The sequence below is a fragment of the Protopterus annectens genome, chromosome 17.part0 (assembly GCF_019279795.1).
Source record: "Protopterus annectens isolate FY-2018-M chromosome 17.part0, PAN1.0, whole genome shotgun sequence".
NCBI classification, from domain to species: Eukaryota; Metazoa; Chordata; order Ceratodontiformes; family Protopteridae; genus Protopterus; species Protopterus annectens.
In genome coordinates this window covers 788584658-788603063 of record NC_056751.1, presented here as the reverse complement: position 1 = coordinate 788603063, position 18406 = coordinate 788584658, and positions in this window count along the sequence as shown.

Genomic DNA, 18406 nt, shown 5'->3' with positions numbered 1-18406 from the left:
ACTTTGTAAGCCAATGTGAAAATAGTCCACTCCCCATGCTGCTGTTATTATTATAATTATTATTAACCTTTCATCCCCTGGTTTCAACTCGCCTCTCCTTAACCATTCCTGTGTCAAATCGTGATCAACATGAGTTTGTTCCAGATGTCTGCACCTGTTTGCCACTATATTTATGCATTTCCCACAATTCTTTGCTTCTCATCTGATCCTTCTTCTTATAGTCTTTATTGACTGCAGATCTATCCATGTAATCAATTTCTAGGAGACCTATACATCCTTCAGAGCGTGGAATATATAATCTTGGTACACACTGATCTTATATATCATTTGGTAAGCATGAAGCATTTTTATTGTTTTTCTGTCAACTGATCCGATACGTTTTGGGGTCAGGCAAGTTATTGTTCTATAGTTTTTAGAATGGCTTACAGGTTCATTATTAAGGAGGAGTATCATTTTCCTGTTAACAAGGTTACTGTTTGTTTGGGATGCACATGTAAGTAATTCTTACTCAGGGTTAAATCATCATGTAAAGATGTTAATACTTTTAGCCAGAAGTTAGGTACTGCATCTGGGCCTGGGTTGTTTTAGTTAGGAGTTTTCCTTAATTTTGTTTGAGTTTCTCTGGCCATTACTCCATCCCATTTCACATCCTGTACATTTGAACTCCTTACTGTTTCTTTAAAAGCTTCTATCCATTCATCTTCTTCAAGTTCCACAGGGTTTTTAATAATATTTCTCCAAAATGTGTCTGTTTCTTCTTTTTTGGTGGTGTTTTGATTCCTGTCTGGTTGTATAGATTTGGAGATGGTCACTGTGAGAGTCTGTTATTGTACCTGTGATGGTGACCTTACTAGGGTGTCATGTTAGAATCCAGTCTAATAAAGAGTTTGATGTCTTATCATAATGTGTGTGGCTGTTAATTGGTTGTGTGAAACTGTATAAGTTCATGCTGGGAGTAGAAGAGTTAGAGGTTATGTCCGACCACCTGATATCTGCATCACCTAAGAGTTAGAGGTTATGTCCGACCACCTGATATCTGCATCACCTAAGAGTTAGAGGTTATGTCCAACCACCTGATATCTGCATCACCTAGTAGTATTTTTTTCTTGTGGAATAGTTATAGATATCCAATGTATGATACCTTCCAGTGTAGCTGTATTGTTGCCAAAAGGGATGTTGAGGACAGTAATACATAAAAAAACCTGCCTCTTCTTACTTTCCTGCATCCTCATTCACTGTACATAATAATAGCATTATATGTAAGTCGCATATAACAATAATTTGTTGTTTACTTTTCTAAGTACTGCATTTTAATATTTCATAACTATGTCTCCAGTCTTGGTGTTTGTATATGAATATTACATTATGTATTTCTTTATATAATTGTATTTTATTTTCATTTTTTTTTAATGTTGGAGCTTATCTCCCTGGGCCTCTACTGAAAATGGACATATATCCAGCTAGACTAGCCCAGTCAACAAATGTAAAATAAAATAAAATAAAATAAAATAAATATTTATTAATATTTATTTTTAGAAAAGTAATAAGTTCTGCTGAGCTGAGTTTTGGTATTGGTTTGTTGTAGATGGAAATATGGTAGTTATGCACCTCTGATGGACATTTCGGTCTAAGGAGTTGGTATTGATAAAATTGCAAAACCACTGCGTATAATTATTTCATGTATACAGTTTCTGTTAATGTGAGTGTAGTTAAAGTCACTGTAAAGTGGACGTGTGTAATTTTAGTTTTACTGAGGGAGGTATCATACCCTCTTGAAATAGTGAAGGGATCTGTAGTTCATCATAATGTATGGGCTCTATTTATTGTGATTCATATACACGGCAGTTTAACAGTGCTGTCTTGAGGGATTTGGCATGAGGTAACTGTAGAACAGATAAATGAAAGTACCTCCCAACTACTCCCTGATAGTCCGAATGAGTGAAAGGACAGTACACTAAGACCAGGTTTCAGCAGCAGTGTATGTATGTACATCACTGTACGTGTGTGTGTGTGTGTGTGTGTGTGTGTGTGTGTGTGTGTGTGTGTGTGTGTGTGTGTGTGTGTGTGTGTGTGCGTGTGTGTGTCTGAGAGTGTGTGCGTGTGTGTTTGTCTGAGTGTTTGAGTGTGTGTGTGTGTGTGTGTGTGTGTCTGAGAGTGTGTGCGTGTGTGTGTTTGTCTGAGTGTCTGAATGTGTGTGTGTGTGTGTGTGTGTGTGTGTGCGTCTGAGTGCCTGAGTGCGTGTGTGTGTGTGTGTGTGTGTGTCTGAGTGTCTGTGTGTGTGTGTGTGTGTGTGTGTGTGTGTGTGTGTGTGTGTGTGTGTGTGTGTGTGTGTGTGTGTGTGTGTGTGTGTGTGTGTGTGTGTGTTGTAGGGAAGGCCCCAAGATCAATCAGCTTTGCTTCAGACTCCTTTGGTTGATCAGTGCCCTTAATGTAGGCTGGAATGAAATGTGTTAAACTGGGAAGTCCAAGATATGGAACTTGACTAAAAAGTCATTATAGGACAGAAAAAGTATCAGCCATTAAGCAGAAATACTAAGAAAAGAGAGAGAATTAGAGAAGCAACTTACTATAACAGTAAGTGTTAAACAGGAAAAAACAAGCAATCATCCAAACAGTAATGTTCAGATTTTGTATACAGGTGTGCACCACTTAACATCCTTCTGCACAACGTCTGACCACATTTACGTCCATACTGTCTGTACTAAGTGGATGTAAATGTGGTCAGACATTGTGCAGAAGGACATTAAGTGAAGCAGAATGTAAAGAATATGGTGTTCGTGCAATGTCCTCATCGCTTAATGTTCTATGGGACAGACCCTATCCCAGACATTAAGTGGCACATACCTGTATCAGCATGAGTCAGAGATCCCTTCTCCTATCGGAGCATGTTCTCTGTGAGAGAGAATTTCTGATGCTTGCCTTTGGATGGTTGCATGAGAAGGAATAGGAAAGGGAAAGACATTCTTATACAAGGAACTGAAAAGGCATCTGTCCTTCAGGCCTCTTTGCAAGGTGAACTAGTAGGGAACTGTTTCAGTTCTCTGAACCTGGATGCAAACATATCTGTGTGAGAGATCCCCCACTGGCAGATTACTGGCAGAAAGACTCCCCAGGAAAGCATCCATATATATATATATATATATATATATATATATATATATATATATATACATATATATATATATATATATATATATATATATATATATATATATATATAAATATACTGTTTCTGAAAGTATGCTTTTTGCAATTTAATTTTCATAAAGGCATAAATTGTTGTTGTACTTTAACTGAAAGTGGGTAAACCCAGACACCTCACTGTGGTATACGACCCTGGGGCTGACTTAACATATATTGGAAGGCTGTGTGAGGCTGTGTCAGCAGCAGAGCTGGATAATGCTGCTGGGTACATGGAAGTTTTGCCTGTTTATCTGATACGTTCATTTGCTTCCTTTGCTACATTCACCACCAGAAGCCAAATGAAATACTTACAATCTGCCCCATGTATTGTGGCCACATATTTCAATCCCATAAATGGGTGTTATGAGTAATAGCCTGATTAACTGAATTTCACTTTATTAACAGAGTATGTCATTACTCAAAATGAAATACACATCAGAAGTGATATGGTAACTTTTCTTGATAAACACCACTTTAAATATTATCACATGTTTTAAAATTATCTATAAGCAATCCTACATTACAGAAATTTTCAGAATACGTTGTGCTTTTATCACACATTTTAATCTTTTGGAGAAGGAGAGATATTTTATTTATTTACCATTTGTTGACCAGGACAGAGTACTAACCCAGGTGGCCTGTTTGCATGTTCAATCTAGTAAAAGTGAACAGAAAGTAACAGTAAATAGAGTAGCAGTTTGCAGTACTAAAAAAAGGTACAAATGCAGTATTAAATATGAAAAAAATTATAGCAACATCACACAGGCGTTTGTAACAGAATCGGAATCTATCTAATATCCATCATGCCAAAACATTATAAAAATACAGTAGAAGCCTGTGTAACAGACTAGGGATCTATTTAATAACAAAGTGTACACAATTCAGTTTACAGAGTTATTTTAGGTTAATTTGGACTACAGCCCCAGATAGGGTGATAACGGGGATGGTGGATGTCACTTGTTCATATCTAATACAAAAAATGAGAAGGCTTGGGGTTTTGTCTAGATGCTTTAATACATAGAAACACATCAGGATGGATAGCAGCATCTATAAATATGAACAAACTAGTTAACAGACAGACCTTACATACATACATGCTAACATCTCAACAGCTTACTACAAAATGGCAGTCTAGCTTGCACATGCTCAGTATTTATACACTTGTGCAAGTCCTTTGATAGCTTCTTAAAGATATGTACACCTATATTGATCCACATCCTCCCTCTTAGAAAGATTGCCCTTTATGCAAAACAATGTTATAGCTCGACATGCATTGGTATATACATTGGAAACAAAACACAATGTTCATGCCCAAGTTGCTTCATATCTGTTGCAAAGCTTAGAGATTCAACCACATCTCGTAACATAACAGTTGGGACTAAATTTAGCAACAGGGACAGTCTGTGGTGCACAACTTGTATCAGGAACATCTGGATTCATCACAAGAATGGGAATGTCCTCTGGAACTTCCACTGGAATTACAACACCTGATACTCTGAGATAAAGAGTCTCTCTCACATGCTATCTGCTGTGGTTTAGGCTCAGACACTGGTAGTAAATGCCTCTGATTCCGCCTAAAGATTCCTCTTTCTGATTTTATAGTGTACGATCTTGGCTGTGGACAAATAATCGTCACAACACCAATCCAATCATAACCTTTGGACATTTGCATTATTACCACTTCACGTTTTTGTAATGGATTGAGCAGTTTACTGGTCTTATCATAGTAGGACTTCTGGGATAGGCATTTCTTCAACAGATTGGCTTTCACTGATCTGTTGTTCTTGATACATGGAACCAATAACTGACTACTGATTAGTAATGTGGTTCTGGTTTGTCTTGACAGAAGTCACTGATCAGGTGAACCAAGATGTTTATCATGAGGAACATTTCTGAGATTTAAGAAAACATCACTATTGTCTCCCTTTGACTTCACAAGTAACTGTTTTGCACTTTGATCTGCGCGTTCTGCCAAACCATTTGACTACAGGTACTCTGGACTACTTGTGACATGAGTGAAGTCCCATTCTTCAGCAAATCTTTTGAACGGTTAGCTTGTAAACTGTATGCCATTGTCAGAAATAACTTTGTGTGGACTACCATGTACTGCAAAATGATGCTTCATCTTGGTAATGCCAGTACTGGATGCTAGGTTAGGAAGTATGTAAATCTTGACCAAGAGCCTACTAACACCAAATAATATTGACCATTCCACCTGAAAATATTTGTGGCTACTGTCGACCAGGGCAGTTCCAGAATTTGGTTAAGCTGAAGCGGTTCCTTATGTTGATGTGGCTTTGTACTATTACACACAGAACAAGATAAAGTGCTCTCTCAATGTCTTGTGACATAGAAGGCCAAAATACAAGTCCTCTCACCCTTCTTTTGGTAAATTCAGTTCCTGGGTGACCACGATGCAAGACAGTAATGTACTCAGGTTGCAAGGGCTTTGGAACATTTACTTTTGAACATTTCATAATGATACCTTTGTCAGCCAAAATCTCATCTCTGTATGGAAAATGAGGTTGCACTTCCTGAGGTAAACTAGATTGCTTTGACAGCCATCTTTGATCGATAAAGTGGTTGAGCCTTTGTAAAACTGGATCTGTAGCTGTGTGATCGCTCAGCTTATCAAGATGTGTGGAAGAAAAATCATCAATCGAATGGGAACCTCGATTGTTATTCTGTTCAGTGGTATTTCTGGGCAATCTAGATAATGTATCAGTAAGATAAAGTTTGCCTTTCTTGCAGACAAGATTGAAATTATACTTTTGTAATCTCAGCTGATTGCATTGGCTTTCTCAATATTGTGACTAATGGCTGGTGATCTGTTTTGATCTGGGTAGGTCTACCATAAACATAATCATGGAACTTCGATCCATCCGGACTGGTACCTTTGCGTGTAGGTCATGCAAAGCTTGTAAATTTATTTCGGAAGTAGTATCCTTCAAGCACCCTGTGATGGACTATCTTTTCAATCCTAGGTTCTATGCAGATTGTAGGTCTAAGGGGCTAGTTTATTTGGCGAAGTGCACTGTGTGCACCACATTCTATGTTGGTAAAACCATAAGAATGTTGAAAGAGAGGGTGTTACAACATTTGGGTGATATTAAGAGGCAGAACCTGTTAAATACATTAGCAAAATATGTTTCTATGCAACATGACCATAATTTTGAATTTATGGTGTTGCAATTAGTCCAAGAGAGTGGTAGAGGAGGTGATTTAAACAATACAGTAGAGTTAGCAGAGATCAAATGGATTACCAGACTGTAGGCTGATAAGCCTCCAGGCATTAATGCCAGTGTGTCTTTAAAACCTCTTCTTAAGAAACTCTATTTGCATCAGTGATTATAATCATGTTTTTATTGGGCATTTTAACTGATTTTGTTATATAATTGACTTGTTTTTATTAAGCAGTGGATCTGATGAAGCACATTTGGTGTGAAAGCGCTTATCCTGTCTTGTCTGTGGAATAAACAATTTGTATGCTTTCTGCTTTGGTGGTTACCTAGTTTGTTCTTTATTAGTTTTGTGTTTTACCAGATAACCTTTAGCTGGTTTGGGTAATTGGTTTCTGCAACTCTGAATATGCAAACACAATTGCCAAAAACTCTTTCTCAGTCTGGGTGTATTGCATCTCAGTTTGGGTAAATATTCTCAATACATAGGCAACGGGTTGATCCACTTGTAGAATGACTGCACCAAGAACAAATTTCGAAGCATCACAGGAATGTGCAACTGGTTTGTGAACATCATAATATCTGAGTGTTGAGGAACTAGCAAGTCTGTGTTTCAGGACATCAAATGCTCTTTGGTGTTGCTCTAACCAAGACTAGGATACATCTTCACATGTTAGCTCTCTAAGCAGAGCTGATAGTTGGCTCAAGTCTGGAACGAACTTGTCTAAATAGTTGACCAAACCAAGAAAATGTTGCAGGGCTTAAACACTGACTGGAGCTGGCATCTCAAGAATGGCTGTTTGCTTTGAAGGGTCTGGTCATAATCCTACACTTGTAAATAAATGACAAACATAAAACAATTTCTTAAATCCTGAATCTGCATTTTTGTGGATTAAGCTTAAGATTTACTTGACGTGCCCTTGCTAGAACTTTTCTGATGTTTTTGTCATGTTCTGCTTCATCATGACCTCCTACTAGTATGTCGTCTACTATGATAATGCAAGGATAACCAGAAAAAAATTGCTCCATTACACGCTGAAAGACTTCACTTGCAGAATTTATCCCAAATGGCATTCTCAGAAATCTGTACCTTCCAAATGGAGTACTGAAAGTAGTGAGCAGTGTGGATTTCTTGTCAAGCTGAATTTACCAAAATGAACTCTTTGCATCTAAGACAAAAAAATAGTGGCATTTGGCATCAAGGCTGCGATTTCTTCGACTGCTTGCATTGGGAGATGAGGTCTTTTTAGTGCTGTGTTCAGATGTCATGTATTAATACATATACTGATGTCATCTGAGCTTTTCTTATGAGCTACCACCATGGAAGATATCCAATCAGTTGGAGTTTCAACTGGACAAATCACACCTTGTTGTACCATTTTATTTAGCTTGGCTTTGATTCTGTCCTGCATGGCTACTGGAACTTTTTGTGCTGGCCTGATAACTGGACTGACCTCTGGGTCTAGCTTCATGGAGTACACAACTGGAAATTTGCCTAGTTTTTCTTGGAAAAGATCAGCATAGGTAGAAAAAATGTGCTGGGCAAAATTAGAGTAGTGGCCTTTTAAGCTAAGATGGAGAACTTCCTTATTAAATGAAAGCAGTCCCATTGTCAAAGTGTCTCTGAGCCCTAATAATGACTGAACATGCCTCTTGACCACATAAAATAATAAGTTGTAGCTCCTTCCAGTAGATTAACATGAAAGCACAACTGAGCCTTTGGTCTGAATTTCTTCACCTCCATAAGCAACAAGTTTCACACACCTTGCCAAATCAAGCCTTTCACTTTTACACACTCTAGCACATGTTTCCGCAGACATAACATTACACTTAGAGCCTGTATCAACTTTGAGCTTTGCGGGTTTGCCATTTATCTGAACAGTGCAAAATACTTCATTCTTGGTCCTTAAATCTACTGCATTGACTGTTTCATGATGCACTGAAACACCATCAACATAAAGAGTAGAATTGCCATTGTCTAACTGATCAACTTGTTTCTTAAAATGTTCCCTTTTAATGAAAGAGTGCCCAAATTCTTTTGATTTACAAAATATTATAAGTTCATTGGTAGGTACTAGGCTATCTGCCTGAGGGCATTTATAAGCCTAGCCAGAGTGTCAGCTTTCACCACCCCATTGATTAACTAACTGAACCTCTGTCAAGAAGAGCCAATGAAGTGATCTCAGGGGTGTATTTTCTGTTACCCATCCACTCGTCAAGGTTTCTCTTGAAGAGTGTTAGTGAGGGGCTCTGCCTAATGTAGTTAGGAATTTTGTTCCAAAGCATGGGGAGTCTCTGTGACAGGAATCTATTGCTCCAGCATGTTCTATTTATTGTTGTGGTGAGGTTTAGCTCACTAGAGCGAGTGGCTCGCAGTGACTTGGATTTCTTTAGGTGGAGCATGTCCATAAATTCTGAGTTGGACATGGCTTTGTAAGTCAGACAGAGATCACCTCTGTGAAAGTGATATGCCACTGAGTACAGCCAGAGTTTTTCCAGTTGGGCTGCATAGGACATATGTTTGAGGCCAGTAATCGTCTTGGTGATGTACTTTTGTGGTCTTTCCAACTGTTGGAAGTGTCTTGTGAGGTATATTCTAAATGGGGCATTGTAGTCTATGATGGGTCTGATGAGTGACGAGTAGTGGGGCACTATAACCTCTTTATTTCTAGATGTGAACCCTTTAGTAATTAGATGGGCTACATAGAAGGATTTCCTAATTACTTTGACAATATGATTGTCAAAGGAAAGATTATTATCTACCTGGGTCCTCAGAACTCTTATTACCTCTTCTGTATTAAGGGGACTGCCAGCTATGTGGTAATTCATGGGTGTTTTGTTTTTCCCAAATGGGATGACTGCATTTTTTGGCATTTAGCTTGAGACCATGACTTTGACACCAGGTGTCCGTCTCAGTAAGGCCCTTTTGGAGAATGTCCATGTCAGCCAGAGAGTCAATTATGGCTCCCAGTTTGCAGTCATCTGTGAACATGGTTAGCCATAGTCCTCCTGTGTTTGCCTGTACTTCTGAGAGTATATGCCAAACAGTAGGGGTCCCAGGACTGAGCCTTGTGGGACACCACTTGTGACTGGTTTAGAGTCGAACCTGGAGCCCACTATTCTTACCATGTGAGTTCTGTCTGTAAGCCAGTTAGCAACCCATCTCGTGATGTAGGGGTTTATGTTCAGACTGGTGAGTTTTTCTATAATTCCTGAGTGGGGAATGGTGTCAAAAGCCTTGGCAAGGTCAAGGTAGGCTGTGTGAACCACTTCCCCTCATCTATGGCCTTGGTGACTGTCTCGAAGAAGTCAACCAGGTTTAGTAGGCATGATCTGCCCTTAACAAAGCCAAACTGGGTCGGGTCAAGTGTTTGGAGGTTCCCAATGTCTTTGTTAATGAGTTCCATGATGATGCGCTCCATAGCCTTGCAGACCAGGCTAGTCAGGCTTATGGGGCGATTGTTACCAGTGTCAGTTGTGGCCCCTCTTTTGTGGAGCAGAATAACCATTGCTGTGCACCATTCTATGGGCACATAGCCTGTGGAGAGGCTGAGGTTGAACAGTGTGTTTAGATGGGAAGTTAATTCATTCTGTAGTTTGTGCAAGACACAGCCTGGGACACAATATGGCCCCATTGATGCTGTGCTTTTGGCTTTTGAAAGGGCTGTTTTTACCTGTGCGTCTGTGATTTTCGGGACACTACACTTTTCCAGTATTGTTGCGGGCCCTTTTGGGGGTGAGAGGAGGGTGAAGTTTGCACTGAATCTAACTGCCAGGATGTTGGCAATATTAGTAGGTTCAGTATATTTTGTGCTATTTTGCACTAGCTCAGAGCTTATCTGCGAGTTGCCACTTAGATTCTTGACATAGCTAAAGAAGGCTTTGTGGTTATCTTTCAAATCCTTGGCTATTTTCCTTTCAAAGTTAGTCTTGGATGATTTTATGAGGGACCTTAGTTTCTTACTGATACTGATCAGGGATGTCTTTCCTTCTTGGGATTTGCTTTTTTTCTGAACTAGTTTCCTCCTTCTTTTGTACAGTCTGTTTATGGCAGGGGTCCACCAGATAGGTTTCCTTCTCTTATGGGAGTGAGTCTTGGTTTTGCTAGGGAAGGCACGATCCATGCATCCTTGTAGGTGCTCATAGAGTGCATTTGTAAAGGTTCCTGCATCTTGGACATGATTATCCTTTAGCGTGGGGGCTGTGAAATTTACCACCTCTGTCTTAAGTAAGGTGAAGTTTGCTATAGAAAATTTTTTCACTGTGGTTTCCTTGGTTGGGGATGGTGGTGTGGTGTGGATATCCAGAGTGATTAGTTTATGGTCTGATCTAACCAGTGACGGGTTGACCTCCGTTGCAGAACACCTGTCGCCCATGTTGGTGATGACCAGGTCGAATATGTTTTCACCTCTGGTAGGGGAGTTTACCAGCTGATCCAGGGCATTTGAGCTGATAAATTCCAGGAAGCGCTGGACCTGGGAGTTTGTACTTGAGTAGTTTTCCCAGTTAACGGTAGGGTAATTGAAATCATCCAAAATCAGGGTGTTCGGTAGGACCTTCATGTTTTCCAGTGTCTCCAGAAAGGCGGAGTGGTGGTCCTGGGTCATGGAGGGTGATCTGTAGCAGGCCACAATTTTTATTGCAGATTTTCCTGATGTTAGTTGCACATGGATGATCTTAGAGGTATCATGCTGCACCACTAACCTGGAGGTGTAGGTATCCTTGATGATTATGCATACACCCCCTCCTTTTGTGTTTTGGTCCATGTTCTGTGGACAAAATGTGTGGTATGAGTTGTAGCCCGGTAGTGCTGGCGTGCTCTGTGGAGCCTTGAACCAGGTTTCAGTTACTGCACAGATGTCAACATTCTCCATACTGAGGAGTGCTTCGAGCACATGCATTTTGAGATTTAAACTCCTGGCATTGAGTAGCATAACTCTCATTTTTTTATTTGTGCTGTTTACAGAGCAGGGTTTGACTTCTGAGCATTGCCTAAAAAAGGCAGTATGGGGGCAGCAAGAGTCTTGGCCAGTATTCAAAAGCCTAGGTATGACAGGTGCAAGCCGTCTCTTGCGAAACAGCGAGGCTTGTCGAGCATGTCGTCCCAGGCTGACAGACACTGGATCCCCTTTGAATGACACCAGAAGCTTAGCCAATTGTTGAAATTGATAATTTTTTCTTTATACTGCAGTATCATTCTTGGTGGGAGCAGGATGCTACTCAGGGTCAGGGTCATACTCGCCTGGGCTACATGATCAGAGAGCTCTTTCATGCCTCTTTTCATGTAGTCCAGGGAGGTACATCTCAGGTCATTCACACCAACATGAACAATGACAGAGTCATATTTGTACTTGTTCTGGAGTGACCTGAGTGCTTGTGTTATGTGGCGGATTCTGGCTCCCAACAGGCAGCTAACAGTAACCTTCTCATTGTCCTGCCTAGTGAGTGGGACGTCAGTGTGCCTGATGATAAAGTCGCCTATTACTAGTGTTTCAGGTATGTTATTTCGCCTTAAGGACTGTGATTGTGCGGCACACTGATTTTGTGTTTTATGTGTTGTCTGGTTTGTGATGGGAGGTGCAGGTCTTTTGGGTGTCTGCTTTGGAGATCTTTGATGCTTTTGCATGTTTTTATTTAGAGCCTCCGAGTATGATTTCATGTATTTATGTGTATTGTTTGCCAGTGCTGGTTTAGTATGTCTATGTGTGGCTAGAGGTGTGGTGCAAGTGTTAACCTTCTCCTCATGATTGCCTGTTCCAGTCTTGGGTGGAGAGAGCTTAGCCTCCAGTTTAGCTATATAATTGCATCTCTTGCATATGTTAATGTTTTGTGGTAGGAGGAGTGGGTTTTCTGTGTACATGAGGCAGTTGTAACATTGCCTCAGGATACCCAGGTTCACCAGCTGGACTGGAGAGTACACCTGAAATTGCCCTTTGGTCATGCCTGAATAGTAGGGTGAGCTGCTTAGTCACTTGGTTGGTGAGATGTGAATAATGAGCCTTGCCCTGCTGGGCAATCAAGTGTTGGGGTATATTAGTGCTTGCTATTAGGTCTGAGCAAGTGCTGGACTGTAGGATGCTTTTTAAGTGCTTAGGTTGAGAGTTAGACTACTTTCAAGGGAAAAACTGAAGAGGAGACTCGGTGGAACTGGGAATAATTTAGCCCTAGCTAACTAGTGCTGCCCGGACATGCAAAACCATGCAAACATGTTTTTTTACAGCAGGGAAATGAAAGAGATAGAAATTAGCCCAAAATGGCCTATAAACTACTGATGTCTGGGCTGGAACCACTCCTCCAGGGACAAATGGCTGCTCAAAGCTTCCTCTCTCACAGGTGAACAGAGAAAGTTCCTTCTATCCAAGTAAGATATGACAACTCAGAAACTTGTAACACAGCCCTGAATTCAGCACTAGCCTGAAAACTGGACTATACTTGCTTAGAAAGGTGGGAAACAAGGAACAATTTTTTTAAAGATAAGGCAAAAACAGTAAAGAATACACTTAAAACAGCTTTAAATGACTAGAAACCATAAAAAATACACTTAAAACAGCTTTAGATGACTACAAGCAATCAGAAAAGGCTTTTAAACAAATTACCCAATTAACCAGTAAAAACAATCTCCAAACTGAGCCCTGTTCCTGTAGTCTTCAATCAGACAAGTTCTAACTGCACACTCCTGCCACTGGGGTGCAGGAGAACCTTGTCCAAAAAAGAAGGCCTGGATTAGTGCTTAAGTTATACAAACAAAGCTAGATTCAGCAGGCATGAATCTAGTTTATGTGACAGCAAACAAGGCACACCAATTTCAGTAAGAAACAGTTCAAATATGCAAGCACTATAATCCTCTAACCAGAAATTCCCAGCTCAGAAGGGCAGAGTCCAGCCTCTCCTCCCACAAGAATGCAGACCACAAACCTTCTTAATGTAAAATGACTGGCCTGAAGCCCAAGTACTTAAACCAGAACTAATACACTTTTAGAATAACAGACACTGAGCCTTCAATCAGCAGTTCCCAACTTAGAAGGATGTAAGCTACCTGTCCTGCCACAACAGTGCAGACCACAAACCTTCTTAATGTAAAACAACTGGTCTGAAGCCCAAGTGCTTAAACCAAAAGGCTTAGAATGATAGCTACACTTTAATCAGGTTGCTACCAAGCAGTAATAAATACAACTGAATACTTTTAAGAAGGCCTGGATTAGTGCTCAAGTTATACAAACAAAGCTAGATTCAGCAGGCTTGGATCTAATTTATGCTACAGCAAACAAGGTGCACCAATTTCAGTAAGAAACAGTTCAAATATGCAGGCACTATAAGCCTTTAACCAGAAATTCCCAGCTCAGAAGGGCAGAGACCAGCCTCTCCTCCCACAATAGTGCAGACCACAAACCTTCTTAATGTAAAACAACTGATCTGAAGCCCAAGTGCTTAAACCAAAAGGCTTAGAATGATAGTTACACCAAGTAGTAATAAATACAATTGAGTACTTTTAAGATGACGCAAAAGCAAAAGAAAGCATTAAAGTAGGAAGAAATGCAAATACAGTAAAATCAGATGAATAAAGTGCAAAAATTTTGTTTTTGAATGAGCAAATGAGATGGGCCCAGGAGGAGTATCCAAATGAAAATTTACAAGAGGGGTGGGCAGTTTCAAAGCCACCAAGATTAACACCAAAACAAAAGCAGGGAGGGTGGATGGAGAGCTAACTGAAAAAACAGAGCCACAACATCCAGCTAGATAGTATTCAGTGCAGCACAAATAAATAAATTTAAATGCTGTATTATTTGAAAAAAGTGCAGATAAAGATTTACTTAAATTCACTTATACAACCAGTTGATTGCAGGTAGGTCTTAGCTGACCAAAGCTCAGAGTTTAAGCAGAAAATAATCCAAAATGTATCACTTATATAAGGAAGAAACTGAATATCAATGAAGTGAAACTACCCCCACTTATCACTGGCTCTATGCAGGAATTCTAACAAGCACTAAAATCTAACAAGCATTTACTGAAAAAACAGAGCCACAACTTCCAGCTAGATAGTATTCAATGCAACACAAATAAATCAATTTAAATGCTGTATTATTAGAAAAAAGTGCAGATAAAGATTTAATTAAATTCACTTATACGTCCAGTTGATTGCAGGTAGGTCTTAGCTGGCCAAAGCTATCAATCAGCTTATCCTGTATCCCAAAAAAAAAGCTACTTCTCTATCTCCCCAAAAATAAGGACCGCCTTAAGGCTAATTCTTCCATCTCCTCTCTAAATAATACAATACTCAGTGTAGACAATCACACAAAATTACTTGGTGTGACTATTGATGACCAGTTGATATTTGACTTACACATTCACCATGCAATAAAAAAACTAATCAAAAACTAGGTTTGTTACACTGTAACTCAAAATTACTCTCTGCAGTTTTTAGACAATCCCTTGCCCAAGCCTACCTCCTCCTTAGCATGTTCCATGGTTCACCTGTCCTCAATAATCTTCAATCCTTTTTACGCTCTAGACTTGAGCAGACCTACAACAAAACTGCCAAATTTGCAGCTAACTTCCCCAACTCAACCCACCACTGCCCAGCCCTCTATAACCTTCAATGGCTTGAAATCTCCTATCACTTAAAACTGTCCCAGTTACAGCTAACCCACTGTATACTAAACAAACCCACTTCCTGCTCCTTCCTCTCAAATCTTTTAAAACACACTATTCCCCCTTTGCCCCCTCCGTACCTCTGAGAAATTTCTTCTAGAAACATTTACATCTAAACTGAACATAGGACATCTTCTATATAAATCTTCCATCTCCCTGGACTACATTAAAAGAGACATGGAGGAGCTCTCTGATCAAGTAGCCCAGGCCGGTATAACCCTGACCCTGAGTAGCATCCTGCCCTCACCAAGAATGATACCACGGTATAGAGAAAAAATGATCAATTTCAACAATTGGTTAAGGTTCTGATGTCATTCAAAGGGGATCCAGACAGTGTTTGTCAGCCTGGGATGACATGCTTGACAAGCCATGCTGCTTCACTAGAGATGGCTTGCTCCTGTCACCCTTAGGTTTTCGAATACTGGCCAAGGCTCTTGCCACCCCATGGTGCCTTTTTTAGGCGAGGCTCAAAAGACAAATTCACCTCTGTAAATAGCACAAGTAACAAAAAACTGAGGGTAATGCTACTCAATGCCAGAAGTCTAAACCTCAAAATGCATGCACTCGAGGCACTCCTCAGTATGGAGAAAATCAAAATATGTGCAGTAACAGAAACCTGGTTTAAGGCTCCAGAGAGCACCCCAGCACTACCAGGCTACAACTCATACCATACATTTCGGCCACAAAACCTGGACCAAAATACAAAAGGCAAGGGAGAATCCATATTCATCAAGGATACCCACACCTCCAGCTTTGTGGCACAACACAATGCTTCAGAGATCATCCACGTGCAACTAACAATGAGCAAAACTGCTATTCAAATTATAGCTTGCTACAGATCACCCACCATGTCCCAGGACCCCCACTCTGCATTCCTGGAAACACTGGGAAACATAAAGGTCCTACCAAACACCCTGATATTGGGTGATTTCAATTACCCAAACATTAACTGGGAGAACTACTCAAGTACAAACTCCCTTGCCCAACATTTCCTAGAATTTATAAACTCAAATGCCCTGGATCAACTGGTCAACACCCCCACCAGAGGTGACAACATATTAGACCTGGTCATGATCAACATGGGTGACCAGTGCTCCACACCGGAGGTCAACCTCTTGTCAGTTAGATCTGACCATAAACTAATCACTCTGGATATCCACATTCCGCCACCACCGTGAAAAACTTTTCAAAACAAACTTCATGTTACTTAAGATTGAGGTGGGAAGTTTCAAAGCTCCCATGCTAAGGGATAACACTGTCCAAGCTGCAAAATCTTTTACTAATACAATATATGGGCACCTACAAGAATGCATGGATTGTGCTATCCCAAACAAAACCAAGACTCACTCCTCCAAGAAAAGGAAACCAGTCTGGTGGACCCCTGCCATAAACAAGCTATACAACAGAAGGAAGAAACTAGTACAGAAAAGAGTAAAATCCCAAGAAGGGAAGACATCCCTGATCAGTATCAGCAAGAAACTATGTTCCCTCATAAAATTACCCAAGGCTAGCTTTGAAAGAAAAATTGCCATGGACTCCAAAGATAACCACAAGGCATTCTTTAGCTATGTCAAGAATCTAAGTGGCAATTCTCAGATCTGCTCAGAGTTAGTGCAGAATGGCACAAAATACACTGAACCAACCGATATAGACAACATCCTGCCAGACAGGTTCAGTGCAAACATCACCTCCCTCTCACCCCCAAAAGTGCCCATAACTATACCAGAAGAATGTAGTGCCCCTGAAATCACAGACACTCAGGTTAAAACAGCCCTGTCCAAAGCCAAAAATACTGCATCAATGGGACCGGACGGTGTCCCAGGCTGCACCCTACATGAGCTCAAAGATGAACTAACCCCTCACCTAAACACACTGTTTAAACTCAGCCTCTCCACAGGCTACATGCCCACAGAGTGGCGCACAGCAACGGTTATTCCACTCCACAAAGGTGGAGCCACAATGGACCCCTGGAACTATCACCCTATAAGCCTGACAAGCTTGGTCTGCAAAGCTATGGAGCACATCATCATGGATCTCATTAACAGAGATTTTGGAAACCTCCAAACACTGGACCCTACCCAGTTCGGCTTTGTTAAGGGCAGATCATGCCTCCTAAACCTGGTAGACTTCTTTGAAATAGTTACCAAGGCTATAAATGAGGGAAAGGTGGTCCACACAGCCTACCTAGACCTTGCAAAGGCCTTCGACACCATTCCCCACTCAGGTATTATAGACAAGCTAACCAGCCTGAACATAAACCCCTATGTCATGAGATGGGTTGCCAACTGGATCACGGACAGAACCCACATGGTAAGAGTTGTGGGAGCTAGGTCTGACTCTAAACCGGTTACAAGTGGCGTTCCTCAGGGCTCAGTCCTAGGACCCCTCCTGTTCAGCATATACTTCTCAGAGGTACAGGCAAGCACAGGGGGACTATGGCTGACCAAGTTCACAGACGACTGCAAAATAGGGGCTATAATTGACTCTCCAGCTGACACAAACATCCTCCAAAAGGGTCTCACTGAGACAGATACCTGGTGTCAAAACCATGGCCTCAAGCTAAATGCCAAAAGTGCATAGTTAACCCCTTTGGAAAAAACAAAGTACCCACAAACTACCACATAGGTGGTAGCCCCCTAAATACAGAAGATGTAATAAGGGATCTGGGGATCCAAGTAGATAGTAACCTCTCCTTTGATAATCACATTGCCAAAGTGGTTAGAAAATCCTTCTATTTGGCCCACCTAATCACAAAAGGGTTTACATCCAGATCAAAGAAGTCATTGGGCCCCTCTATTCATCACTCATCAGGCCCATCATAAGAGTACATTTCCCCATTTGGGATGTACCTTACAAGACACCTGCAACAACTGGAAAGACCACAGAATTACATCACCAAGAGGATCACTGGTCTCAAGCAGATGCCCTATGCAACTCGACTGAAGAAACTCCAGTTGTACTTGGTTGCATACTGCCTACTCAGAGGTGATCTCTGCCTGACATATGTCCAACCCAGAATTCATGGAAATGCTCCACCTAAAGAAAACCATATTACCTCGAGCCACACGCTCCGGGGATCTAAACCTCACCACAACAATAAATAGGACGTGCTGGAGGGATAGATTCTTGTCCCAGAGACTTCCCATGCTCTGGAACAAGATTCCAATCTACATTAGGCAGAGCTCCTCGCTAACCCTCTTCAAGAGAAACCTTGACGAGTGGATGGGAAACAGAAAGTTTACCCCAGGGATCACTTCAATGGAGGCATAGGGAACTAATCTAAGGGGGCGGTGAAAGCCAACACATTCCGGCTAGGTTTATAAATGCCTTCGGGCAGATAGCTTAGCACCGACCTATGAAGCTAAGAACCTACAAATTTGGAACAGCCTACCCTC